Genomic DNA, 26765 nt, shown 5'->3' on the forward strand with positions numbered 1-26765 from the left:
CAAAATACGAGCACGAAGAGTCTCTACATTTGGTACCGGGGTTGCGTAGACAAGAGCTTTCAAATGCCCCCATAAATGAAAGTCTAGAGGGTTGAGGTCAGGAGAGCGTGGAGGCCATGGAATTGGTCCGCCTCTACCAATCCATCGGTCAACGAATCTGTTGCTGAGAAGCGTATGAACACATCGACTGAAATGTGCAGGAGCTCCATCGTGCATGAACCACATGTTGTGTCGTACTTGTAAAGGCACATGTTCTAGCAGCACAGGTAGCGTATCCCGTATGAAATCATGATAACGTGCTCCATTGAGCGTAGGTGGAAGAACATGGGGCCCAATCAAGACATCACCAACAATGCCTGCCCAAACGTTCACAGAAAATCTGTGTTGATGACGTGATTGCACAGTTGCGTGCGGATTCTCGTCAGCCCACACATGTTGATTGTGAAAATTTACAATTTGATCACGTTGGAATGAAGCCTCATCCGTAAAGAGAACATTTGCACTGAAATGAGGATTGATATATTGTTGGATGAACCAATCGCAGAAGTGTACCCGTGGAGGCCAATCAGCTGCTGATAGTGCCTGCACACGCCGTACATGGTACGGAAACAACTGGTTCTCCCGTAACACTCTCCATACAGTGACGTGGTCAACTCCGCATTTGTAAACGTTGCACTGACTGCAAAACCACGTTCGTGATGAACACTAACCTGTTGATGCTACGTTCTGATGTGCTAGGTACTGTAGAGCAATGAGTCACATGTCAACACAAGCGCCGAAGTCAACATTACCTTCCTTCAATTGGGCCAACTGGCGGTGATCGAGGAAGTACAGTACATACTGACGAAACTAAAATGAGCTCTAACACGAAAACTAAGCGTTTCCGGGCACATGTCCACATAACATCTTTTCTTTATTTGTGTGTAAAGAATGTTTCCTGAAAGTTTGGCCGTACCTTTTTGTAACACCCTGTATATTGTGAAAAGCAGTGGTCCCATAACACTCCCCTGTGGCACGCCAGAGGCTACTTTAACGTCTGTAGACGTCTCTCCATTGAGAACAACATGCTGTGTTCTGTTTGCTAAAAACTCTTCAATCCAGCCACACAGCTGGTCTGGTATTCCGTAGGCTCTTAAATTTGTTTATCAGGCGACAGTGCGGAACTGTATCGAACGCCTTCCGGAAGTAAAGGAAAATGGCATCTACCTGGTAGCCAAAGTCTGGGTCTTATGAACAAATAAAGCGAGGTCGGTCTCACACGAGCCCTCTGGCAACTGCTCAAACGAACCTTAGGAAAAGTGTAACATCCTGTCATGTCTGGGGGCACGTTACTAGAGACCAGATGTGAGAGTGTGGCCTGCGTTCGGCCGTAGGAGTAGCGGTGCGGCCGGCGGCTGGCTGCACCGGTTGCTAGGCATCCGGGCGGCTTCCGCGGTCCAGGCCAGGCCGGCCACTTGGCAACACGGGCACAGGAAGTGGCCTCTGCAAGAACCCGCGCTGACCTTGCGCTGGCGGCTGGACGGAAGGGCCGTGGGAGTGTGTCCGGTGCGCAACCCGCGCCCCGTCGCTCTTCTAGCGACTCCTAGCGCCGCTGCGACGGAACTTGGTAGAGGCATGTGTATTCAAGTACAATTACAATGAAGTGAACACCCTTAGCTGCCTACAGGCGTTGGCATACGTCAACGGGGACAGATGAAAATGTGTGCCCTGACCGGGACTCGAACCCGGGATCTCCTGCTTACATGGCAGACGCTCTATCCATCTGAGCCACCGAGGACACAGAGGATAGTGCGACTGCAGGGATTTATCTCTGGCACGCCTCCCGCGAGATCCACATTCTCAACGTATTGTCCCGCACTACATTCGTAGTGCCCCCGCTCATTATACTCATTACGCGCGGCCGGCCGCGGTGGTCTAGCGGTTCTAGGCGCGCAGTCCGGAACCGCGCGACTGCTACGGTCGCAGGTTCGAATCCTGCCTCGGGCATGGATGTGTGTGATGTTCTTAGGTTAGTTAGGTTTAAGTAGTTCTAAGTTCTAGGGGACTGATGACCACAGTAGTTAAGTCCCATAGTGCTCAGAGCCATTTGAACCATTACGCGCGGCGCGTTGCCGATTTCCGTAAGAGTTCGGGGGATGTTTGTGCATTCGCACAGAAGAAGAAGATTCTAACGAGCTGCTTGGTCACCGATGGTATCTGTTCTTTCGGACATGTCCGAAAGAACAGATACCACCTTAGTAAATGTACAGGGTGTTACAAAAAGGTACGGCCAAACTTTCAGGAAACATTCCTCACACACAAAGAAAGAAAATATGTTATGTGGACATGTGACTGGAAACGCTTACTTTCCATGTTAGAGGTCTTTTTATTACTCCTCTTCAAATCATATTAATCATGGAATGGAAGCACACAGCAACAGAACGTACCAGCGTGACTTCAAACACTTTGTTACAAGAAATGTTCAAAATGTCCTACGTTAGCGAGGATACATGCATCCACCCTCCGTCGCATGGAATCCCTGATGCAGCGCTGGTGAATGGCGTATTGTATCACAGCCGTCCAAAATACGAGCACGAAGAGTCTCTACATTTGGTACCGGGGTTGCGTAGACAAGAGCTTTCAAATGCCCCCATAAATGAAAGTCAAGAGGGTTGAGGTCAGGAGAGCGTGAAGGCCATGGAATTGGTCCGCCTCTACCAATCCATCGGTCACCGAATCTGTTGTTGAGAAGCGTATGAACACATCGACTGAAATGTGCAGGAGCTCCACCGTGCATGAACCACATGTTGTGTTGTACTTTTAAAGGCACGTGTTCTAGCAGCACAGGTAGCGTATCCCGTATGAAATCATGGCGGTGAATCAAGGAAGTACAGTACATACTGACGAAACCGAAATGAGCTCTAACATGGAAATTAAGCGTTTCCGGACACATGTCCACATAACATCTTTTCTTTAATTGTGTGTGAGGAATGTTTCCTGAAAGTTTGGCAGTACCTTTTTGTAACACCCTGTATAGTTAAGGCTCACCGGCCGCTTGACCATCATCTTCTTCTGTGCGGATGCACAAACAGTGCCCGAACACTTACGGGAATCGGCAACGCACCGCGAGTAATGAGTATAATGGGCGGGGGCACTACGCATGTAGTGCGGGACAATACGTTGAGAATGTGGGTTTCGCTGGAGGCGTACCAGAGATAAATCCCTGCAGTCGCGCTATCCTCTGTGTCCTCGGTGGCTCAGATGGATAGAGTGTCTGCCATGTAAGCAGGAGATCCAGGGTTCGAGTCCCGGTCGGGTTACAGATTTTCATCTGTCCCCGTTGACGTATGTCAACGCCTGTAAGCAGCTAAGGATGTTCATTTCATTGTAAGTTCATTCTAAGGAGCTGCTTGGTACTACAGATGCCATCGTAGTAAATATATATTCAAATACAGGCACAATACGGCGCTGCGGTCGGCAACGGCTGCATACGACAACAAGAGCCTCGCGCAGTTGTTAGATCTGTTACTGCTGCTACAATGGCAGGTTATCAAGGTTTAAGTGAGTTGAACGTGGTGTTCTAGTGGCCGCTCGAGAGATCGGATACAGCATCTCCGAGGTGGGATTTTTCCGTACGACCATTTCACGAGTGTACCGTGAATATCCGGAATATCGGGAATCATGAGAAACATCACGTCTCCGACATCGCTGCGGCCGGAAAAAGATCCTGAAAGAAAGAGACCAACGACGACTGTAGAGAATCGCTGAACGTGACAGAAGTTCAGTCCTTCAGCCGTGCGGGATTAGCCCAGCGGTCTAAGGCGCTGCAGTCATGGATTGTGCGGCTGGTCCCGCCGGAGGTTCGAGTCCTCCCTCGGGCATGGGTGTGTGTGTTTGTGCTTAGGATAATTTAGGTTAAGTAGTGTGTAAGCTTAGGGACTGATGACCTTAGCAGTTGAGTCTCATAAGATTTCACACACATTTGAACATTTTTTTGCAACCTTCCTCAGAGTGCTGCAGATTTCAATGCTGGGCCGTCAACAAGTGTCAGCGTGTGAACCATTTTATGCAACACCATCGACATGGGCTTTCGAAGCCGAAGACCCACTCATATACGCTTGATCACCTCACGACACAAAGATTTACGCCTTGCCTGGGCTCAACAACACCGAAATTGGACTGTTGATGACTGGGAACTTGTTGCTTGGCCGGACGAGTCTCGTTTCAAATTGTATCACGCGGAGGGACTTGTGGGGGTATGGAGACAATCTCATGAATCCATGGACCCTGCATGTCAGCGAGGGACTGTTCAGGTTGGTGGAGGCTCTTTAATGGTGTGGGGTGTGTGCAGTTGGGGTGACATTGGACTCCCGATAACATTGGACTCCCGATACGTCTAGATACGACTCTGACAGGTGACACGTACTTAGGCATCCTGTCTGATAACCTGCATCCATTCATTTCCATTGTACATTCCGACGGACTTGGGCAATTCCAGCAGGACAATGCGACACCCTATAGGTCCAGATTTGCAACACAGTGGCTCCAGGAAGACTCTTCTAAGTTTAATCACTTCTGCTGCCCACCAGACTCCCCAGGCATGAACATTATTGAGAATATCTCGGATGACTTGCAACGTGCTGTTCAGAAGAGATCTCCACCCCCTCGTAATCTTACGGATTTGTGTACAGCCCTGCTAGATTCATGTTGTCAGTTCCCTCCAGCACTACTTCAGACATTAGTCGAGTCCATGCTAGGTCGTGTTGCGGCACTTCTGTGTGCTCATGGGGACCCTTCACGATTTTAGGCAGGTATACCAATTTCTTTGGTTCTTGAGTGTATTTTCAGATATACAGATGTTTTTATCAACAGCGTGTGGTCCACTCATGCGTTCCACAAGAATATTTGGATGTTTAGTGTGGCATTATAAGTTGTTTCATTGATGAAAGCACGCTAAAGCGCTTGCAAAATTTAGATATAATGCGAAGTAGTTGTAGGCACTTTCGCAAGTACCAGTAGATGATGCTTTGTTTTGTTGTGGTCCATATAGTTTTCCACGGTAATTCTGTGATATGGTGTGCAGCGAACCCTCTGCGTGTGGGCTTTCGCACCAGCCGTCTGGTTCATGCACCCATGCTGACTGCTGTGAAAGTTTTACTATCAAAAGTTATAATTATTATTAGCCCTGTGAAGACGTACGGAAATGTGTAACGCTCTATCTCTTAGAATATTGTCGTTACCTATACTTTCTCTCTAAAAATTTCTAGGAAATCTAGTGAAACTTTATTATCTTTATCATAAAATATTATACGTAGCCCCACAACTTGTATTATGAAAACCTTTATTCCCACATGTCGGTATTCAATGGAACCTCCTACTATCGGACATGCCAGTATTCTGATAGAGAACAAAAACATTTATTATCCTTCCTAGAAATCATGAAAAATCAATTTTCAAGTATCTGACTACGATTTTTTAAAAATATTTTCTAACGTCTCCAAAGAATCATACTGCAATGCTCCTGCACACAACAGACAACTAACCTCATCTTGCTGCTGCAATTGCATAAATATATTGTATCCAGGAACGAGCTAAAATAATTCAGAAGAAATGCAGAGTGCAATGCATTGTTACAACTACTATTTTTTTTATAGAAATTAAATGATCAGGAGGTATTTAGTCAAAAAGCCTTAAGCAATGTAAAAATGAAAGGAAATGCACTATATTTTGAAACCTGAAGATTCATACACTGACAAACTTTACTCAGAACATCCTTTTCCTTGGACAGTCTGATTAGCAAAAACTTTAATTATTCCACAGTCTAGATGAAAATCTAAATTGGACAGAGCACGTAACTGCAGTGTGCAAAAAAGCATCAGCATCGCTTCATGCCCTACAAAAAAAAAAAAACACTCTTCCCTTTCGATCTGAAAAAGAAATTAGTACAAACGCTTATACTCTCAATCATTGACTACAGCGATATTATCGTACAAGGCCTCTCTCAGGAAAATTCGCGACGTTTGCAACTGGTCATGAATGCCTCCGTCCGATATATCTGTGACGTTCGACTTTTTGATCACATTTCACCAGCATATGCAAAATTGTCCTGGCTGCGTGCAGACAAACGCGGAGATTTCCATACACTCTGTCTTACAGGGTGTTTCAAAAATGACCGGTATATTTGAAACGGCAATAAAAATTAAACGAGCAGCGATAGAAATACACCGTTTGTTGCAATATGCTTGGGACAACAGTACATTTTCAGGCAGACAAACTTTCGAAATTACAGTAGTTACAATTTTCAACAACAGATGGCGCTGCGGTCTGGGAAACTCTATAGTACGATATTTTCCACATATCCACCATGCGTAGCAATAATATGGCGTAGTCTCTGAATGAAATTACCCGAAACCTTTGACAACGTGTCTGGCGGAATGGCTTCACATGCAGATGAGATGTACTGCTTCAGCTGTTCAATTGTTTCTGGATTCTGGTGGTACACCTGGTCTTTCAAGTGTCCCCACAGAAAGAAGTCACAGGGGTTCATGTCTGGCGAATAGGGAGACCAATCCACGCCGCCTCCTGTATGTTTCGGATAGCCCAAAGCAATCACACGATCATCGAAATATTCATTCAGGAAATTAAAGACGTCGGCCGTGCGATGTGGCCGGGCACCATCTTGCATAAACCACGAGGTGTTCGCAGTGTCGTCTAAGGCAGTTTGTACCGCCACAAATTCACGAAGAATGTCCAGATAGCGTGATGCAGTAATCGTTTCGGATCTGAAAAATGGGCCAATGATTCCTTTGGAAGAAATGGCGGCCCAGACCAGTAATTTTTGAGGATGCAGGGACGATGGGACTGTAACATGGGGCTTTTCGGCTCCCCATATGCGCTAGTTCTGTTTATTGACGAAGCCGTCCAGGTAAAAATAAGCTTCGTCAGTAAACCAAATGCTGCCCACATGCATATCGCCGTCATCAATCCTGTGCACTATATCGTTAGCGAATGCCTCTCGTGCAGCAATGGTAGTGGCGCTGAGGGGTTGTCGCGTTTGAATTTTGTGTGGATAGAGGTGTAAACTCTGGCGCATGAGACGATACGTGGACGTTGGCGTCATTTGGACCGCATCTGCAACACAGCGAACGGAAACCCGAGGCCGCTGTTGGATCACCTGCTGCACTAGCTGCGCGTTGCCCTCTGTGGTTGCCGTACGCGGTCGCCCTACCTTTCCAGCACGTTCATCCGTCACATTCCCAGTCCGTTGAAATTTTTCAAACAGATCCTGTATTGTATCGCTTTTCGGTCCTTTGGTTACATTAAACCTCCGTTGAAAACTTCGTCTTGTTGCAACAACACTGTGTTCTAGGCGGTGGAATTCCAACACCAGAAAAATCCTCTGTTCTAAGGAATAAACCATGTTGTCTACAGCACACTTGCACGTTGTGAACAGCACACGCTTACAGCAGAAAGACGACGTACAGAATGGCGCACCCACAGACTGCGTTGTCTTCTATATCTTTCGCATCACTTGCAGCGCCATCTGTTGTTGAAAATTGTAACTACTGTAATTTCGAAAGTTTGTCCGCCTGAAAATGTACTGTTGTGCCAAGCATATTGCAACAAACGGTGTATTTCTATCGCTGCTCGTTTAGTTTTTATTGCCGTTTCAAATATACCGGTCATTTTTTAAACACCCTGTATCTACTGCCTTATAAATGCACACTGTCCCTCATATCTCTCCTCGTCTTTAACGCTTGTGTCGGAACAACATGACAGAAACACACGTTCCTATCATAATAAAATCCTCTCTGTTCCACTGCGTCGCGCAGTCACCTTCTCCAAGTCCTTTACAGTAGCTGGAACCCGACTCTGGAATATCCTTCCGCACTATGTTAGAGAACTTAAAAACATGTCCGACTTCAAAAAACAGCCAATGACGTATCTACTCAAGCAACAGTAATGCCTTCCTCTGTACATGAATGCACTTCACCTCATTACTTCCCTCTTTCCCCATCCTTAAATCCCCCCACCCCAAAACTCCCAATACTAGCAAACATCTACTTTACACACCAAGATATTAATGTACATCTGCACAAATCTTCATTACTATTGACAATTTTTTCTCGTGTTTATCATTATTATTTGATTTTTACTGTTATTATTATTGCTTTTATCATAATTTGTATGTATACCACCTGATGTAAAAATACTGCCAGCATTTATTTTATTAGGTCTTAGTCATTACTCTTCATTCATATTGTCCCTAGAGTAATCTAATTTTCTTATTAAAACTTTGGTCATGATGTGACTCTGATGTGTGAAATGCTGCATGTGTGGAACACTGGTCCGATGTGAGAGAGGGCCTGATGGCCCTAACCTGATCAGGTTAAATAAATAAATAAATGAACATAATCAGTAATCACGTATCAGGTCGCAAAAAAGATATGAATATTACTTTTAATGCATGCATACATAAATCTGACAAAATCCCTCCAGTGCTTAAGCAAGCAACAACTACGTGCAGGAAAGAGCCAAATTACCAAAAATCCGCGATTAATACCAGTCTCCTCCGGCGCTACTAGCACTGTCAAGTCAGTCTGTGACCTCCCCCGACACGCAGTTTCTCTCCACGCCAGATGCGTCCGCCTCCTCCCAACATGTGTTCGCTCGCTAACACTCCCAATACTAATATTTCAGGCTCAGAGTGTGAGTATGTACGCAACAGAGGAATCAGTAGTCAACTTTCTACACTACTGGCCATTAAAATTGCTACACCACGAAGATGACGTGCTACAGGCGCGAAATTTAACCGACAGGAAGAAGATGCAGTGATATGCAAATGACTAGCTTTCCAGAACATTCACACAAGGTTGGCGCCAGTGGCGACACCTACAACGTGCTCACATGAGGAAAGTTTCCAACCGATTTCTCATACACAAACAGCAGTTGACCGGCGTTGCCTGGTGAAACGTTGTTGTGATGCCTCGTGTAAGGAGGAGAAATGCGTACCATCACGTTTCCGACTCTGATAGAGGTCGGATTGTAGTCTACCGCGATTGTGGTTTATCGTATCGCGACATTGCTGCTCGCGTTGGTCGAGATCCAATGACTGTTAGCAGAATATGGGTCGGTGGGTTCAGGAGGGTAATACGGAACGCCGTGCTGGATCTCAACGGCCTCGTATCACTAGCAGTCGAGATGACAGGCATCTTATCCGAATGGCTGTAACGGATCGTGTAGCTACGTCTCGATCCCTGAGTCAACAGATGAGGACGTTTGCAGGACATCAACCATCTGCACAAACAGTTCGACGACGTTTGCAGCGACATGGACCATCAGCTCGGAGACCACAGCTACGGTTGCCCTTGACGCTGCATCACAGACAGGAGCGCCTGCGATGGTGTACTCAACGACGAACCTGGGTGCACAAATGGCAAAACGTCATTTTTTCGGATGAATACAGGTTCTGTTTGCAGCATCATGATGGTCGCATCTGTGTTTGGCGACATCACGGTAAACGCACATTGGAAGCGTGTATTCGTCATCGCCGTACTGGCGTATCACCCGATGTGATGGTATGGGGTGCCATTGGTTACACGTCTCGGTCACCTCTTGTTCGCATTGACGGCACTCTGAACAGTGGACATTACATTGCAGATGTGTTACGAGCAGTGGCTCTATCCTTCATTCGATCCCTGCGAAACCCTACATTTCAGCAGGATAATGCATGGCCAGATGTTGCAGGTCCTGTAGGGGCGTCTCTGGATACAGAAAATGTTCGACTGCTGCGCTGGCCAGCACATTCTGCAGATCTCTCACCAATTGAAAACGTCTGGTTAATGGTGGCCGAGCAACTGGCTCGTCACAATACGCCAGTCACTACTCTTGATGAACTGTGAAAATGTAATCACATGTCAGTATAATATATTTGTCCAATGAATATCCATTTATCATCTGCCTTTCTTCTTGGTGTAGCAATTTTAGTGGCCAGTAGTGTAGTAAAAAGTATGAACATGCAACTTTCACTGTTCATCGGCGACGAAGACTGGAATTTGCACACCAGTAACGCAATTGGACGTCCACTGAGTGGCGACAGGTTTCCTTCTCAGGTTAATCATGCACCCTCGAACAGATGGCCGTTGATGTGTATGCCGTGAAACATCTGAAAGGAAACACACTACCTGCGTTATGGTCTGAAGAATATTTTCGAGGCACTCTCTGCATGATCTCGCCATTGTGGAATGCACAATTGATCAACATACAGGGTGTTTCAAAAATGACCGGTATATTTGAAACGGCAATAAAAACTAAACGAGCAGCGATAGAAATACACCGTTTGTTGCAATATGCAACAGTACATTTTCAGGCGGACAAACTTTCGAAATTACAGTAGTTACAATTTTCAACAACAGATGGCGCTGCAAGTGATGTGAAAGATATAGAAGACAATGCAGTCTGTGGGTGCGCCATTCTGTACGTCGTCTTTCTGCTGTAAGCGTGTGCTGTTCACAACGTGCTAGTGTGCTGTAGACAACATGGTTTATTCCTTAGAACAGAGGATTTTTCTGGTGTTGGAATTCCACCACCTAGAACACAGTGTTGTTGCAACAAGACGAAGTTTTCAACAGAGGTTTAATGTAACCAAAGGACCGAAAAGCGATACAATAAAGGATCTGTTTGAAAAATTTCAACGGACTGGGAATGTGACGGATGAACGTGCTGGAAAGGTAGGGCGACCACGTACGGCAACCACAGAGGGCAACGCGCAGCTAGTGCAGCAGGTGATCCAACAGCGGCCTCGGGTTTCCGTTCGCCGTGTTGCAGCTGCGGTCCAAATGACCCCAACGTCCACGTATCATCTCATGATCCAGAGTTTACACCTCTATCCATACAAAATTCAAACGCGGCAACCCCTCAGTGCCGCTACCATTGCTGCACGAGAGGCATTCGCTAACGATATAGTGCACAGGATTGATGACGGCGATATGCATGTGGGCAGCATTTGGTTTACTGACGAAGCTTATTTTTACCTGGACGGCTTCGTCAATAAACAGAACTAGCGCATATGGGGAGCCGAAAAGCCCCATGTTGCAGTCCCATCGTCCCTGCATCCTCAAAAAGTACTGGTCTGGGCCGCCATTTCTTCCAAAGGAATCATTGGCCCATTTTTCAGATCCGAAACGATTACTGCATCACGCTATCTGGACATTCTTCGTGAATTTGTGGCGGACAAACTGCCTTAGACAACACTGCGAACACCTCGTGGTTTATGCAAGATGGTGCCCGGCCACATCGCACGGCCGACGTCTTTAATTTCCTGAATGAATATTTCGATGATCGTGTGATTGCTTTGGGCTATCCGAAACATACAGGAGGCGGCGTGGATTGGCCTCCCTATTCGCCAGACATGAACCCCTGTGACTTCTTTCTGTGGGGACACTTGAAAGACCAGGTGTACCACCAGAATCCAGAAACAATTGAACAGCTGAAGCAGTACATCTCATCTGCATGTGAAGCCATTCCGCCAGACACGTTGTCAAAGGTTTCGGGTAATTTCATTCAGAGACTACGCCATATTATTGCTACGCATGGTGGATATGTGGAAAATATCGTACTATAGAGTTTCCCAGACCGCAGCGCCATCTGTTGTTGAAAATTGTAACTACTGTAATTTCGAAAGTTTGTCTGCCTGAAAATGTACTGTTGTCCCAAGCATATTGCAACTAACGGTGTATTTCTATCGCTGCTCGTTTAGTTTTTATTGCCGTTTCGAATATACCGGTCATTTTTGAAACACCCTGTAAGTATGCCTCTATCCTTGGGAAGCATGTCCATCCCTACATGCCGTATGCTTTTCCTTGGCACTATGGCATCTACCATCAGGACAACGCAACTTGTGACACAGCTCGCGGTGTGTGTGCTTGGTTCGAAGCGGTCATGGTAAGTTTACCATACTCCCCTGCCCACCAAGTTCACTGGATTTAAAGCCAATCGAGAATCTGTGTGACCACCTCGATCAGGCTGTTCGTGTCATGGACTCTCAATCGAGAAACCTAGCGAAACTGACCACGCCAGTCGAGTCGGCAAGGCACATATATGTCGGTACACTCCAGTACATCATTACCCACCAGGGTAGCCGAGAGCGCTAATGCGCTGCTTCCTGCACTCAGGTAGTCGCGCCGGCCCCGGATCGAATCCGCCCGGCGGATTAACGACGACGGCCGGTGTGCCGGCCAGCCTGGGTGTGGTTTTTAGGCAGTTTTCCACATCCGACTAGGTGAATACTGGGCTGGTTCTCATGTCCCGCCTCAGTTACGCGACTCGCAGACATTTGAAACACGTTCGTACTATTTCACGATTTACACTAAATGCGGACAGCTCAGGTACGCTAATTCCGTCCTGGGGGGTATGGGGTGGCGGCAGGAAGGGCATCCGCCCACCCCTTAAAATTAACCTCGACAAATCCGTACTTAACCCGCACACAATGCGGGATACAGGCAGTAGCAAAAGACAAAAGAAAAGAGAAGACTTCAGTACGTCATTGACTCTCTTCCTGGACATCTTGCAGCGGTCCATGCTGCAGAAGGTCGTTGTTCAGCCTTTGGGCAGGTGGTCACATTAATGCCACTGGACAGTGCATGTCCGTAGCGTAACCAGCTCGTTTCTCGTGCTAAAAGAAACATTCACACACCAAATATGCACGTTCTAAAAGCGTTCCTGCATAACGCTTAACTTAGCTGATATCTAAAAGAATCTTCAGCCTTTCTGTAGTGTCAAGTTCCAAATCTTGTTAGGTCTTAAAGACGTGTATTCACTATCAAGTAACCGACTTCCGCAAGTCCTTGCTGACGTGTTTACAATAGAACGAAAACTTGTGCAAGTATATTTCAGGAAGTTTTTTAGGGATGTTAACTTCAGGAACTTGCTGCAAATAGTTGTAGAAGTGCTTGCTCTAGAGTTGTGTTGGCAGATAGACAAATGAAAATTTACACGCCGTGCATTATTGTTAACGGCCTTGCCCCAGTGGATACACCGGTTCCCGTGAGATCACCGAAGTTAAGCGATGTCGGGCGATGTCGGGCGTGGTCGGCACTTGGATGGGTGACCATCCAGGACGCCATGCGTTGTTGCCATTTTTCGGGATGCACTCAGCCTCGTGATGCCGATGCGGCTTAGGTCAAGAATGCCGTCATAACGACCGAGAGAGCAGTGTGCTGACCCCACGCCTCTCCTATCCGCATCCTCCACTGAGGGTGACACGGCGGTCGGATGGTCCCGGTAGGCCACTCGTGGCCTGAAGGCTGAGTGTGCATTATTGTTAGTAAACAAAAATTACGGTGAAAAATTAGAATTTAAGAATATAAGAGTTGTTTGAGCGAAGAAAAGAATATGGAGGCGTAATTATTTAAGTTTTTAGGAAACACTGTTAAGTGGACTACGAGGATTTGCTGAAAAACAATGCTTCCGAGTCTGTTATTCTGTTCTTGCTGTCAGTTGAAGTATTGAATGTGATGCGCATTACTCGGTCAACTTTCCTCCTCGCTGACGCAAGTTGAAGCTCTCTGTTGCAAGAGGACTTCGAACTGCAGCGCGTAACATAGCGGTGTATAACTTATTGTATGCGCAAACCAAGTTGACACTCGGCGAGGTGTCTGATGGGAGCGACTGAAAAGCTTTACCCATTTACAGCGGCTCCCATCAGCCAGCGTGTCGAGCGTCAACTTGGTTTGCGCGTTTGATAACTACACTACTGGCCATTAAAATTGCTACACCAACAAGAAATGCAGATGATAAACGGATATTCATTGGACAAATATATTATACTAGAACTGACATGTGATTACATTTTCACGCAATTTGGGTGCATAGATCCTGAGAAATCAGTACCCAGAACGACCACCTCTGGCCGTAATAACGGCCGTGATACGCCTGGGCATTGGATGGCATTGGATGGCGTGTACAGGTACAGCTGCCCATGCAGCTTCAACACGATTCCACAGTTCGTCAAGAGTAGTGACTGGCGTATTGTGACGAACCAGTTGCTCGGCCATGCGAACGAAAGGTGACCGAGGCGTGTAACCAATGGCACCCCATACCATCACGCCGAGTGATACGCCAGTATGGCGATGACGAATACATGCTTCCAATGTGCGTTCACAGCGTTGTCGCCAAACACGGATGCGACAATCATGATGCTGTAAACAGAACCTGGATTCATCCGAAAAAATGACGTTTTGCCATTGGTGCACCCAGGTTCGTCGTTGAGTACACCATCGCAGGCGCTCCTGCCTGCCAAGGGTAAACGCAGCCACGGTCTCCGAGCTGATAGTCCATGCTGCTGCAAACGTCCTCGAACTGTTCGTGCAGATGGTTGTTGTCTTGCAAACGTCCCCACCTGTTGACTCAGGGATCGAGACGTGGCTGCACGATCCGTTACAGCCATGCGGATAAGATGCCTGTCATCTCGACTGCTAGTGATACGAGGCCGTTGGAATCGAGCACTGCGTTCCGTATTCCCTTCCTGAACCGACCGATTCCTTATTCTGCTAACAGTCATTGGATCTCGACGAACGCGAGCAGCACTGTCGCGATACGGTTAAACCGCAATCGCGATACGCTACAATCCGACCTTTATCAAAGTCGGAAACGTGACAGTACGCATTTCCCCTCCTTACAGGAGACATCACAACAACGTTTCACCAGGCAACGCCGGTCAACTGCTGTTTGTGTATGAGAAATCGGTTGGAAACTTTCCTCATGTGAGCACGTTGTAGGTGTCGCCACCCGCGCCTTTCTTGTGTGAATGCTCTGAAAAGCTAATCATTTGCATATCACAGCACCTTCTTCCTGTCGGTTAAATTTCGCGTCTGTAGCACGTAATCTTCGTGGTGTAGCAATTTTCAATGGCCAGTAGTGTATGTCTGTCCATGGAATCGCTCAGAAAACTGAAAGTACGAAGTCCAAGACTTCGTCCACACACGGAGCGTGACAATGCCAGACCACACACAGGACTATGATATCTGCAACTATCCATGCCTTGCGTTAACTGTCATAGATCATCTTGCATACAGCCCCGACCTGGCGACATCCGCTCTTCATCTGCTCCCAGAACTTAAAAGATCACCTTCGAGGACGTCACTTTGATAGCAATGAAGCCTTTCAAGCAGATGTGAGGTTGTCATTCCATTAACAAAGTCAAACATTCTACAATGACGTCATCAACGACCTGGTCTCTCGTTGGCAGAAATGTGTTCGTCGCCAGGATGACTACGCTGAGAATGAATATGTAGACATAAGAATGAAGATGTAGAATGTTAATAAAGTTCGTTTTATTTAATAAGGTTTAAGAGTTTTCACATATCCACCCTGTACATTCTATGCCTCTTAAGCTGAAGAGATGGCTTCGGAAAGTAAGGATCTATAGCTTCCTTTACGTTGAAAATATTTTCTTGTGCGACACTTACCAGCTTAAATGGGCTCAGCTTTTATCAACACGATCGCATTAGGTCATTCCACTGCTCTGGTATTTCTACAGTCTCCACCATTTTTCTTTTGGAGATGAGTGCGAAGTCCTGATCCTTGGGAAGGTACGAACGACCCTTAACCGGTGCCATGTGAGTGTTCATATTGTACATTTTCAGACAGTGCACCAAAAGATACAGGAACCTCGTTATTCTGGCTAGGGCACCCATCGGACACCGAAAACAGATCATCTCTTGTTTTCCATGTTCCTAATTTAATGGAAAAGATGTGATGTTACCTCGTTTTGACCCCTCTTCCCGATCCCCTCGTGATACACGCAAAGAGATGCGCTGTCGTTAAGGAAATTGTGTACACCAAAAACAAAATACATACAATTAAACGAGATTACAGAGCATTTCCCATTTCGAGTGTGCTGTTCCAGTTTCCTTGTCTTTTCCCGAAATATACCGGCTTTTCGGAGGTGAAACTCCTTCTACATCTCACTGGTTGGTTTGTCAGCAGAAGATGCCTGGATTTTGACCTTTATAATGTCACAAAATGTACATGTGTCAGACCTAGGTACTCCAAACATAAAATATAACTTTTGAGAAAAGGCGGTCGAGTCAACTTGTAAGGAATATTATCTGATACCTCTCAAGGAATATTGTATGCACTATATTAATAGTCACTGTCTCTGGTAAGCATTTTCAGTTTGGAGTGTATCTGATTCAGTAATCAGACTGAGCCGTGGTAAAAATTGCTGTTTTGAAGAGCGCGCCGTAGCGTGTAGTGTGAAGCAGTCGCCCTCTGTTTCTGGCGTTGGCGCCGCTGTGGCAGTCGCAGCTTTGATGTCTCCCTCCGGTGAGAAAGGGGGAAAGGTTGCCTGTTCACGTGCATTTAAGGGGCGCTATGAGTTCGCCAGTCGGTCAGTCTGGGTCAGTCCCTCGTCCCTAGCTTGCTAGGCTGTCTCTCGCCCGCATTTGTTCGGCAGTTAGTGTCTGTCGTTCGGAGTGCTAGTATGTCTGTCGTTTGGATTAACCTTTAAAGCCGGTAAAATGAGAGTCTTTCCACTCCACCAGTAAGAGAACTCAGCGAGTGGTTGCCCGGTCGGGGCTTAGTTCCTGCATCTGAGTCTGCGCGTTAGGCCGCCAGTCTGCTCGAGTTTGCTCAGGCAATGGTCATTGGCGGTTGGATCGATCGGTTGGTCGGTCGCGCACTTAGACCCAAGATGACTTGTCCGTCTTGAGCGTCGGCGCATGTGAGGTCGCCACGTGAGTCCAGTGTGCTGCGGCGTATAGCGAGGGGTAGTGACTTCGCGGTCGACACGAGAACAACAGGAGTCAACCCACGACATCAGTCTGGCCAGTGCGAGCTGCGATGCCGTGAGACGGGAGATCGGCGCGCCTTCGTGCGTCCGTTGAAGCGGCTGGCAGCGGACGGTTCGGGAGAGCGATTTAGGGGTGCTGCGCCAGGTCTTCTCGAGAAATCGCAGTTTATTAGAAGTTAAGTGACTGGTGATATGTTGTTCGATTTACTCTTGTTAGATTCTACTTGTTTTCTTGGTGAGATCACCAGCCGTTTTGCTTTGGGGTCGTTCCACCATTCTTCTCCGTTTGCCCGCCCGCGGGAAGGTGGTTGTTTATAAATTGGGTGGTCCGTTTTTCCCTTGTGGAGTAGGGGCGGGTTAGAGCAACCTGCGGTTCGGGTTGTTCGGTAATCTCCCTATCAATCTACCGTACGTTAGTAGCTGACTCTGTCATGTTTGTCGGATTTGGTGTGTTAACGAATTTATTGCTTGGAGTGTAACGGCCTAATACCTGAAATATATTTTGATTGTTGGAAACTTTTATATTATTGCCTATGATCTTGAGAGGCGGTATCTGTGTACTGTAGAACATCTTAACTATTGTTTGGACAACCTTGTAGAATTTTATATAAGATTGCATTTCATGGGCTTTTATTTAAATGGTTATTTTAGTACATAAAGTTGCCACCCTTTCACCATAAGACTTTTCTTCGAAATTAGAATCAAGTTACACCTTCAGTGGCAAGGTTAATATTTTAATTCTTTGTGTTTTGTACCATTTCCATCCCTCCTACAGGGGGTGCATAGTTTGTGTGCTTGTGTAAATTGTTAAAACTCTTAGTTTAAAGTTATCTGGTGTGTTGCAGATTTGCACCTGTGTAGTCTTTCAGAGGCTGTTGTGAGCGGTCGTAACTACGGCCATGTCAAAAGGGAGCGGCAAGATTCTCTGCCCGAAAGCCCATACAGTCAAAACTTGTTTCTTTCTGCCTCTGAATAAATTGTATCTTTGTTATTTAGAGGGTGCTTTCTGATTATAATTTTAAACCGGTTTCTTTTAAAAAATGCTTTTTGAGACTATTAAAGTGAATAAAATTCCCATTTGTTAAAAGGAATTTGGTTATGATTTCATCAGTTACTCCCTGGCAACTACTTCCATGCTTGCATAGCGTGATTAAATGTGTTAATGTTCTTGATGAATCGCTAGTAAATAAAATAAATTCTTAAGAATATTCTTTGAAAATAAATCACGGTTAACGGAAATATGTTCAACAACCAAGTTCTCTGTCTCCTCAGAACACTTTCTTGGTATCTCACTATGTTTTTCTCTCTGGACATGGGAAATTCTTGTAGAAAAAGAATGGAAAATGGTTGTTTTTGCAGAATATGGAATTATTTGAACACCTGCATTTCGTAATGTGGATTTGTTTTACCGAAGCTAGTATCATACGGACCTAGTTCATCGTTATACCTATCAATATTATAATCTGTGTAAATTTTTGACAAGAACTGTTTTAGTAGGAAACCATTCAATTTTTCTGTTCAAATGTTCAATTGTGTGTGAAATCTTGTGGGACTTAACTGCTAAGGTCATCAGTCCCTAAGCTTACACAATAATTTACCTAAATTATCCTAAGGACAAACACACACACACACCCATGCCCGAGGGAGGACTCGAAGCTCCGCCGGAACCAGCCGCACAGTCCATGACTGCAGCGCCTGAGACCGCGCGGCTAATTCCGCGCGGCCAACTTTTTCTATCCCGGTGAAAATATTAATTTGAAATATCAGTGAGTTGATATATTGCGTAATTTTAATTGTAATTGGGTGACGGGAGGAGGACGGCAAGTGGGGAAACATCCTTTTTATTAATATTTTGTGGAAAAAATTGTTACATGTCGTCAACTAAGAACTCAGAGGCCGCCTCCTATCTTCGAGTTTCACTGAACGCAATACCCAAAACACGCGTTGGAGGCGCGTAACATTAAGCCAAACAGCACGGAGACCATAACTCGCCGTTTCTCTCTCGAAGCAAGAAAAACCTTTTAAAATGTATTCGTCAGCCGTAGTTTTTTATCCATTTTGGACTGACATATTTATAGTTGCGGCAGGCTAACGCTGCTGCTATGTTTACGAACGATGAAGTGAAACCGGTAGAAGGTATTACGACGAGGTGCATTGCCTGTAATTTTCTTTAACGAATATATCGTTTTGTTTGTTTTCAGTAGTACGTCGTCTGCTTTAAAAGTTAAGTCAAGTAGAAGTGAGATTATTTTATTTCCAACTAGCTGAGTACCAGGCGTTTCCCCTTTATATATTTGTTCCAGTTCTGTTAGTCCATGTACTCCATCCTCCTCTACTTGTACATCTCTCCCTCTTCCTTTCCTCTGTCTATCTACTCCTTCCCCTTCTCTCTGCCCATCACCTCCTTCCCCTTTCTGTCCATTTCTCATCACCCTTTCTCTGACTACCTCCTCCTCCCTCACATGTGTGTGCATGTCCTTCCCCCTTTCTGTCTGTCCATCCCTTCCCCCCTTTTCTCCCCCTTTCCCACGCCCACTCCAACAGGAGGTTGCTGGTTCTTAACGGCACAGTATTTCTTTCCAGGCAGTAAGTAATATGTATACCAGTTTCTTTTCAAATCGATCGACAGTTTTACGAGGAGTTTTTTATCTGCGGCTTTGCCCATATACTCACATGTCACACCTACTTCACATAAATTTAAGATACGACACACATATTTGTACACATTTTTCATCTGTTTGTGTAGCGAATTTCATTGAATTTTCCCATTATGAAAATATTGAAGGGTGATCAATTCAATTTTACGCTGACCTCATGAACATGTTTTAATACGAAAAAAAACCTTAAGACATGAAGATAACAGCTAAGACTGTTGAAACCGGTTGTCTAGAATAAAAAAATTATTTAGTGAGTTCTTGGCTTTTGCTATGTTTTTAAATAGCAAATTTAGCCTTGCAGTTTCGTTTTCACACAGCCCGGTGCTTGTGACATCATATCTGCCTAACTATGGTTTGTACGATGATACAATTTTGTAGGTACATTCGGCGGCATTTGAGGACATAAATGTGTTGCCAGTGGAGATAGTAGGAAACAAGCAATAAATGTAAACGTCGCAGACGACCAGTCTGTGAAATACTTCTGGGTTTGAGGACGCATTGTCAACTATAAAATTTCGACGTTTCGGCCACTATTGCAAGGCGCCTTGTTCAGGGTGTACTGCTAACTGCTGAATGAGCACTAGTTTCGTTAGTTATATACTACGGAGGAGTGCTGTCATTAGATAACCCGTCAGGGTAGCCGAGAGCGCTAACGCGCTGCTTCCTGGACTCGGGTAGGCGCGCCGGCCCCAGATCGAATCCGCCCGGCGGATTAACGACTAGGGCCGATGTGCCGGCCAGCCTGGATGTGGTTTTTAGGCGGTTTTCCACATCCCGCTAGGTGAATACCGGGCTGGTCCCCATGTTCCGCCTCAGTTACACGGCTCGTAGACATCTGAACACATTCGCAGTATACAATGGTTTACATTCGATGCAGACAGTTGGCATATTCTAATTCCGTCCCGGTGGGTATGGGGTGGCGGCAGGAAGGGCATCCGGCTACCCCTTGAACATTAACATGCAAAATCCGATTAACGATGGCCGACTCTACGTCCCTGTGGGATAAGGCTCAAGCGATAGATAGATAGATAGATAGTGCTGTCATTGTATATGAGGAGGAGAAGGAAGGGTATTTATTAGGTGTTATTTTATTGGGCTTTGCATTGAGTATTGTTAGTGGCGGAAATAGGCATTTCGCATTGGAGTTTCCTTTATTGCTTGCCATTGGTGGAAATCGGAAAATAGGAAACTGAGTGGCGACAGCAGCGTAGCGTTGTTTACTGACTGCCTAGTATCGGCTAGGGCGTGTCAGCACCCTTTGTACCCTCCGCCGCCGTGGCCTGCCTCGCGCCTGTTGCTGTGCGAGAGCTGTCCTTTCGCACAGCTGTCACTGCTGGCAGCCAAGTCGCTGGAAGTCGGTACCCGTCTTCTCTATTCATGTTGTCGAGTCGCTTGGCTATTCCTATAGCCTCTCTGATCGTCCTCCTCAAGCTAAACGGCTCTCGAAATTCAATTTTCATCCTGCACTGTTCCTGGTGTTCTGCCACCGCTGATTTGTTGTATTGTTTGAGACGGATATATCTCTCGTGTTCAGATAACATTGTGCTTATTGGACAGTGAAGCATCCCCAACTCTCTTGTGGTTCCGTTCTTAGGTACTCCACGTCGACGTCTGCTCGTAGATACGTATCGTTGGTAGGTTTTCCGGCTTTACTTCCCGACGTGACAGCGACGACTCTCCGATGAGGTGCGGGTCTTGTGTTTTGCTATTACCGCGAGTCTTGTAAATATCGCTTTTATTTAGTAATTTGCCAGGCTAAAACTCTCCCCTTTTATGATTAAGACAGCCTGCGCCACCTTTCGGAGGGAGTGGGGACGTCAAAGAGACACAAAAGTTCATATTAAGCAGTCCGTAAAACATGTAAACGTTCACTTCAGTTAGCGTGTTAGTTAATGCCTACGCTTTCCGCTAGATGGTGCTGACTTACTGCTGAAACCACTGATTAGTACTAGGTAAATGAAATAAGTACAACACTCTTGTATTTCACTTTCACTCTGTATTCAAGGATTAAGATGGTGATGGATGATGGTCTATTTAAAAGGTTCCTAGCCTGGAGGAATCTAAATAGTCCGCAAATGCAAATATGCACGCGCTCTACGTCCAGATTCGCAACTAACGGCACGCGACACTTTCAAAAGTCCACACGTTAATATCTGAATACCGGTACCTCTGAACTCACTCGTATCAGCAGATAATTTGAGTTTCTGTCGTCTATATATCCGTAAAGTTCCAATCTAGCACTAAAGTCCTAAAATCCCCTTAATGCTCCGTTGCTACCAACAGTCAGAGATCGTACACTACACCATTTTTAATCTCCGTAATATTCTAACAGTTTATCGTGAATCTTAACACGATATAGTCCAATCCAATTATTGTCTCGCTGACTGACTAGGGTTCCCCGCCCTTTAACGAAACAATCAAGGAAAAAAGCCGGCAATAATGACGATCAGGCCTTTTTATACACTCCTGGAAATGGAAAAAAGAACACATTGACACCGGTGTGTCAGACCCACCATACTTGCTCCGGACACTGCGAGAGGGCTATACAAGCAATGATCACACGCACGGCACAGCGGACACACCAGGAACCGCGGTGTTGGCCGTCGAATGGCGCTAGCTGCGCAGCATTTGTGCACCGCCGCCGTCAGTGTCAGCCAGTTTGCCGTGGCATACGGAGCTCCATCGCAGTCTTTAACACTGGTAGCATGCCGCGACAGCGTGGACGTGAACCGTATGTGCAGTTGACGGACTTTGAGCGAGGGCGTATAGTGGGCATGCGGGAGGCCGGGTGGACGTACCGCCGAATTGCTCAACACGTGGGGCGTGAGGTCTCCACAGTACATCGATGTTGTCGCCAGTGGTCGGCGGAAGGTGCACGTGCCCGTCGACCTGGGACCGGACCGCAGCGACGCACGGATGCACGGCAAGACCGTAGGATCCCACGCAGTGCCGTAGGGGACCGCACCGCCACTTCCCAGCAAATTAGGGACACTGTTGCTCCTGGGGTATCGGCGAGGACCATTCGCAACCGTCTCCATGAAGCTGGGCTTCGGTCCCGTACCGTTAGGCCGTCTTCCGCTCACGCCCCAACATCGTGCAGCCCGCCTCCAGTGGTGTCGCGACAGGCGTGAATGGAGGGACGAATGGAGGCATGTCGTCTTCAGCGATGAGAGTCGCTTCTGCCTTGGTGCCAATGATGGTCGTATGCGTGTTTGGCACCGTGCAGGTGAGCGCCACAATCAGGACTGCATACGACCGAGGCACACAGGGCCAACACCCGGCATCATGGTGTGGGGAGCGATCTCCTACAGTGGCCATACACCACTGGTGATCGTCGAGGGGACACTGAATAGTGGACGGTACATCCAAACCGTCATCGAACCCATCGTTCTACCATTCCTAGACCGGCAAGGGAACTTGCTGTTCCAACAGGACAATGCACGTCCGCATGTATCCCGTGCCAACCAACGTGCTCTAGAAGGTGTAAGTCAACTACCCTGGCCAGCAAGATCTCCGGATCAGTCCCCCATTGAGCATGTTTGGGACTGGATGAAGCGTCGTCTCACGCGGTCTGCACGTCCAGCACGAACGCTGGTCCAACTGAGGCGCCAGGTGGAAATGGCATGGCAAGCCGTTCCACAGGACTACATCCAGCATCTCTACGATCGTCTCCATGGGAGAATAGCAGCCTGCATTGCTGCGAAAGGTGGATATACACTGTACTAGTGCCGCCATTGTGCATGCTCTGTTGCCTGTGTCTATGTGCCTGTGGTTCTGTCAGTGTGATCATGTGATGTATCTGACCCCAGGAATGTGTCAATAAAGTTTCCCCTTCCTGGGACAATGAATTCACGGTGTTCTTATTTCAATTTCCAGGAGTGTAGATTTTTCATCACAAGAGTTTAACGTCACTGCCTTCTCCATGACGGAGCTTCCGTGGCTTTGCTGTACTTAGACGTTAAACTACTTGCTGATATACAGGGTGATTCAAAAAGAATACCACAACTTTAGGAATTTAAAACTCTGCAACGACAAAAGGCAGAGCTAAGCACTATCTGTCGGCGAATTAAGGGAGCTATAAAGTTTCATTTAGTTGTACATTTGTTCGCCATTTCAGCCAATAAAGTTTTTGGTCTCTTTTTCTTCGAAGGTGCTACTGTAACTGGACTACAGTATCTGGAGATGTTAGAGAATTGGCTGTTCCCTCAGCTCGAACAAGAAGCACAACAATTCATATTTCAGCAGGATGGAGCGCCACCACATTGGCACTTATCTGTCCGTAACTACCTGAACGTCAACTACCCGAGGCGATGGATCGGCCGCCGGGCAGCCCGTCACAGAGCACTTCATCACTGGCCTCCAACAAGCCCTGATCTTACCCCCTGCGATTTTTTCTTATGGGGGTATGTTAAGGATATGGTCTTTCGGCCACCTCTCCCAGCCACCATTGATGATTTGAAACGAGAAATAACAGCAGCTATCCAAACTGTTACGCCTGATATGCTACAGAGAGTGTGGAACGAGTTGGAGTATCGGGTTGATATTGCTCGTGTGTCTGGAGCGGACCATATTGAACATCTCTGAACTTGTTTTTGAGTGAAAAAAAACCTTTTTAAATACTCTTTATAATGATGTATAACAGAAGGTTATATTATGTTTCTTTCATTAAATACACATTTTTAAAGTTGTGGTATTCTTTTTGAATCACCCTGTACTATAATTTTGATCTGCAATTACCGAACTCTGATTCTACATTATTTTCCCCTCTAAAAATTCTATTCTTAATTTTAAATTATTCTTTCTATAGCTTTTACCACTGTAAACTGAACCGAGGTGCTACAACACCCAGTCTCACCTACATACACCAGTCCACATTCGCACCCGATTTCATAAACTCCCGCTTACTGCCGAAACAGCCGTTTAGTTTGAAGAGGAAGATTAGAGAGGCTATGGAAATAGCCAAGCGACCCGACAACATGAATAGAGAAGACGGGTACCGACTTGCAACGTCTTGGTTGCCAGCAGTGACAACTTCGTGGAAGGATAGCTCTCGCAAAGCAACAGGCCACGGCGGAGGGTACAGAGTGCTGACGCGCCCTAGCGATACTAGGCAGTTAGTAAACAGCGCTACGCTGCAGTCGCGCTCAGTGTCCTATTCGCCGATTTCCACCAATGGCAAGCACTAAAGGAAACTCCAAAGGAAAACGTCTATTTCCGCCAGTGACAATACACAATCCAAAGACCAGTAAAAGAACACGAAATACACTTTCTCCTCACCCTCACATCCAATGACAGCACTCCTTCATAATAGTATCTAAGTAACGAAACTAGTGTTCATTCAGCAGTTAGCAGCACACCCTGAGGAAAGAGTCTTGCAATAGTCGCCGAAACGTCGGAATTTTATAGTTGACAATGCGGCCTCAAACTCAGAAGAATTTTATTGACTGTGACAACGGCCGCGGAAGCTTCCGTTTACAGTCATACACGATGTGGTAGTTTTTCACGCGTTTTCGTGTTTATTCCGTCGTATCTCCTGAAGTAAGCGCCGTACAATGACATAATTTTGCTGGTACATTTAGCGGTATAAGCAAATACTGTGTGCAAAATGTCTCGCGAATACAGTTAGGATTAAAGAATTATTAAATTAAAACACCATGCCTGTTGCGGCAATTTTACTGCATGATCACCGAAAATGTAGTAAGTGATAAATCATTTTTCCTTTATCGTCTTGTGGCGGTCGACAGGGAGAAAAAGCTTCGTAAAGGTTTAAAATTATATGTAAATTTTGTTGCAAGTCACTAAGTGTTTTCATTCTCAAATACTGGGTGAATAAAGTCTGGTTATTTGCTCGTCATTGGCTACACGTCTTTTTGACACCCACTTCTTTGATAGATGGTTCATACCCTCGCAGCGATACTTTCCAGACAGTAAGTGATACGTAATCCAAGTGTGGCTGAAACTAGTGCAGTTGTTTAGGAGGATATGTGGAGCCTATGTGCAGACACACGTACATATATTTTTCTAATATGTGTAGATGTGTGGATTAAGTGCAGAGTGTGCAGTTTCTTGTTTTTTATTAACTATTGCGTGGAGTTTCTGCAGTTGCTTATTCTTAGTTTTATCATTTAGTATTCTCTGACTTTATCCATACCTCAGTGGTTAGTATTATGAGAGCTACATGCGTTTTCTAGGGTCATAGTCAAGATTTTTATGCTGTTAAGGGGCTCCGGAAAGGCTCAAAATCATGAAAAGTTCAATTTTTACTATTTTGCGTTTTCTGAATCTGCAGACTATTACCTTTTAATAGATATATAATTTATTCAATTCCGAAGACTACAACTATTTTTAAATTTTTTTTGAAATGTGTTCTACATGGGCGTGACCCACTGTGGCGCTGTTAAACTGCTGTCAAACGGTGTTATTATTAACGTCCGTGTTCATCAGGTACATTTTAGTGATGTGAGATAAAGTATGTGTTGTGGCTAACCTGTGATGGTTCAATATATATCGCTGGTGTGATTGTCGATTGTTTCATGTTTATTTACTCTGTCGTTATCTCGAAAATATTCGTAATTAATTCTGTTTCTTGAATCTCTGTTTTGTTGAAGTATAATAATGAGTAAAAGTAAAGTTATTAGAAATCCTCTGAAGGCTTTTAAGAAAAGGAGAAATGTTGGAAAGCCAAAGGTATGTGTTATTACTGTAAACAATAAAGACGTTTACCAAGTGAGTGAACCTAACCTCTCAAGTACACCTGCCCATAGCAGTCAAAGTGGGAAAGAAAATACTTCACAGAAGAAGCTTGGTTCAATGAGTGAAAACTATGAATGTTTTATGGGCCAATCGGATGTGAATGAAATATTTGATATGTCGGTTCTCAAAGGAATTTTTTCAAACTGTGTAAGATGTATTCATTGTAGTGAAGTTGGTCTGGAACTCTCCATAATAAAGCACGTAGGACTTGCTAGTGAAATACAACTGAAATGTGATAAGTGTTCATACATGACCACCTTTTGGAACAGTGTTGCAGTAACTGCAACTGAAGAAAATGGTAGCAAAATCTACGAACACAACATTAGATTTGTTTATTCCTTGCGTTCAGTTGGTAAGGGTGCTACTGCAGGTGCAATTTTCTGTGGCATCATGAATCTTCCAAATCCCCCAACCAAGTTTACGACCTATAATAAATTAATAGGGTCTAAAGTAGAAGATGTCTGTATAGAATCTATGAAGAACGCTGTGGAAGAGGCAGTAATGGAAAATAATGGTAAGAGAGATTTGACTGCAGCGTTCGATGGTACCTGGCATAAACGGGGACACACATCTCTTCATGGTGT

At 45.7% G+C, this 26765-nt stretch overlaps 1 non-coding gene across 1 annotated transcript; it reads right to left on the reverse strand.

Moving 5' to 3' along the window:
• Positions 1-1703: 1703 nt before the first annotated feature.
• On the reverse strand, positions 1704-1778 carry Trnat-ugu. Its single transcript has one exon. It is a non-coding gene; the product is annotated as a tRNA-Thr (tRNA).
• Between the last annotated feature and the right edge of the window lie 24987 nt (positions 1779-26765).

The sequence above is a fragment of the Schistocerca americana genome, chromosome 7 (assembly GCF_021461395.2).
Source record: "Schistocerca americana isolate TAMUIC-IGC-003095 chromosome 7, iqSchAmer2.1, whole genome shotgun sequence".
In the NCBI taxonomy this organism is placed as follows: domain Eukaryota; kingdom Metazoa; phylum Arthropoda; class Insecta; order Orthoptera; family Acrididae; genus Schistocerca; species Schistocerca americana.